The sequence below is a fragment of the Olea europaea genome, chromosome 3 (assembly GCF_002742605.1).
Source record: "Olea europaea var. sylvestris chromosome 3, O_europaea_v1, whole genome shotgun sequence".
Lineage (NCBI taxonomy): Eukaryota > Viridiplantae > Streptophyta > Magnoliopsida > Lamiales > Oleaceae > Olea > Olea europaea.
Genome location: NC_036239.1, coordinates 18,464,732 through 18,467,943, shown reverse-complemented (window position 1 = coordinate 18,467,943; position 3,212 = coordinate 18,464,732).

Genomic DNA, 3,212 nt, shown 5'->3' with positions numbered 1-3,212 from the left:
AATTTAATATTTTGGAAAATTTTGAACTAACGGGTCAACTCAGCAGCCAACGTAAGTAATTTTCGTAAAGTCTTGATCAAACATTTGAAAACAAATTAAAATATGTTACAAATAATTTCTTTCTACTAAAAAAATTTGACTAAATAAAACATTAAAAAAATGCACATCGCATACCAATAATATCAAGACATGACATCCAATTAATAAAAATCTTGACCAAATTAGTTAAAAATCTAAAATTATGTGTGCATTTGAATGTACAAATAAATAATGTTATTAAACCTAATCAGTAGGGTAAATTAATAATCAAGATTGTTTACATTATAACAAATTATTCCAATAGTCAAATTAATAAAGTATACTTGTACTTTAATCTTGAAATTGAAAATTGAACAATTTTCTCAAGGAAAAACCTGTTTGGCCAGGATCAAATTCCAGCAAAACAACAGGGCACCCATGTGGTACCCTCCTATTGGAGGGGCATTTGTTTGGTCGGGATTTGACCCTAGTCAAACAGCACAGCTCTTTTCTCAAAATGATTAAATTCTCAACATTATCACAAGGTACTCAAGACTCGCACAAGTTCGAAAATTAAATAATCGTAAAAATGAAATAAAAATGGTGAGTAAGTTTCGAAACGCTAGTCAGCTTCACTTTTACGTATCATTTATCCCCAAATTTGTAATAAAGAGAACATAGAAATTTGCAGTTTGTTTTCCTTTCTACTCCACACGAGAGACCTCTTTTTCCCCATTTTCCAACTTTGGAAGGTACAAAAAACATAGATTTTCAACCAGAAATGGAAAATGAAACATTTGAAGCTCGATAACTGATTTTGTTCAAGAAGAAACTGCGAGTTTACTCAAATTTGTGCATTCAAATCTCCTTTGCCACAAGTTCAATATCAGCTCCAACTTCGACAATGTTGGCATCTTTAGATGATTTTGATGCTTTAGCAATGCTCACAATAACAAAATCCAATTCTATTCTTCTCACAAGACCTTCAAGCATCTGTTTTTGGAACAGAATAAGCAAAGATAAAGAACCAAAGAGGTGAAAATTTCAAAGGTTGATGCCAAAACTTTGATTTTCATGACGTGAAATCAGATGACTTGGAGCAACTTCAGCTAAGCTTGAAAAGTTCACTTATAAGTATACAACAAAGCTGTAAAATAAATAATTTTTTTATTAGTTGAAGTTGGAAATAAGTAAGTTTTAAGGCAAAGCTTAGTCAAACATGCTTTTTGCATGAATGAAATTACTTCAAGGTAACCATTGTCCAAGAACTGATCAAGTAAAGAAGACGTACCACTAAGCCCCGAGTCTTGAATCAGTTTCTAACCTTTCCTCTTCACTCTTCAGCAATTTGTGGATACAAAAAAAATAAGCACCGCCTTGTGAAATATTAACAAAGTTTTGCTAGATGTCGTGGTACTATGTATAAATGCAGATCTTCTTTGCCTTTTTCTGTGCGCGGGTTTCTGGAATGAGAAACAATGGAAAAGATACCTCTAAGGCTGTCGATAGAACTTGGGATTGACCTTCTTCTCGATCAAAAGAACAGCATAACTGTAGAGCTCAAAGAAGGTAACAACTCAAGCCCTTAAATCAAGAGGGAAAAGAGATTATTCACTCAGCAGCTTACTTGAGCTTCAACGTAGCATAGGACAATTGCACTTTTTTTTTTTTTTGTTCTACGACAGGTAAAAACTCGAAAAGGCGTAGAGAATCTACGAGATCAGTAAATAAAAAACTCCAAAATGAGTATACACAAAGCAGTGAATGTGTAAAATGAATGCATACTAAGTTATAGGATACAATTCAAAACCTAAACTTTCTGCTCTTCTACATTTTTCTCTAGCACTTAAAAGATCTCAGAATGATATTAACCTCCATACGATGGAATTGTAACAAATCATGGAAGCACAATCTTTTGAAAAGATTAGTCAAAGCACGGAAGCTGGTCAGAAGATTTGGAATTGCTGTAATTGTTGTGACCTTCTTGATCAACTCCATAATAGTAGGTGAAAGTTAGTATGCTAGATGGCGGTGAATGAATGGATCTGCCATTGAACCAACAGATCATTGTCATAAAACACTTTAACTTTTAGATATTAAAATTTTTGAAAGCATTTGATCATTTCTTTCTAGTATTAGAATTGGTCTTGAGTACTGTTGGGTTTTTTGATACCCAATAATTCGGGCGATAATTTAAAACAGTTGTCGGATTATTTATCGACACCATGGACTTGGCTCGACTCGGAGATGAACTACACTTTTGGATGGTTCGGGTTTGGGTTGGATGATTATTTGGTTAGTTGGACCATTTAGTGATTAATATGGAGTTGAATATTAGCCCATTAGTTTAGGTTAATTGGTAGCCTGCTTAGTGAACCCTAGGCCCAATTAGAATGACTTAAACTAACCTATATATATGTATTTATCTCCCGACCGTTTTTGTGGTGGTGTGTGTGTTGTAGCAATGGAGATGAGAGTTGAGAGAAGAGAGGCAACCAAGAGAGAGGGAAGCCATGTGAGGTTGTGAGTAAGATTCAACCAGTGTTCTTCTTCCTTCCCATACCTTTGCGAATTGCTAACACCACCACCCTTCTCCTTTGTGGGGATAGAGAGAAAGAGAGCAGCCCAAAGTGAAGGTGAAAGTCTCGGGTTGAGTCAAGTTAAACCGGTGTTCGTTTGATTGTTTTCTGAGCCCGAAATCAAGATTTATCGAGGGATTTTCGCTACAAATGGTATCAGAGCTTGTGTTATTGATAAATCTGTGATTTTTGGGGCTAAAAACAGGCTGGAAGTAGTTAGAAACGGGTCTGAAAATCAGAGGCAGAAACTGTTCGATTTTTTCAATTTTCTGCCGGATCTGTTTTGGCGTTTTTTGGTGAAACCAAAAAGATTTTGGCGAAACGGACACCACCGATAGACTGTGCAGATGGAGAAGAAGCCGGAAGGGTGACAAGTCGCTGGCGCATGGCCAGCCAACGCGGCGCGTGGGAAAGACGGCGATGGCGCATGAGGGCGCGTCCGTCTGATTCCGGCAAAGTGATCTACAGACAGAATCTTCCCCATGACGAGATGGACCCTGCAGTGTTTTCAGATTTCAGTTTGGAGCAATACAGTGAAAGTTGGACGATTTTGCCCTTGGACGTTCGGGTGCCGGATGCTGTTTTCGTGTTGCTGTGGTTGCTGTTGACTTTAGG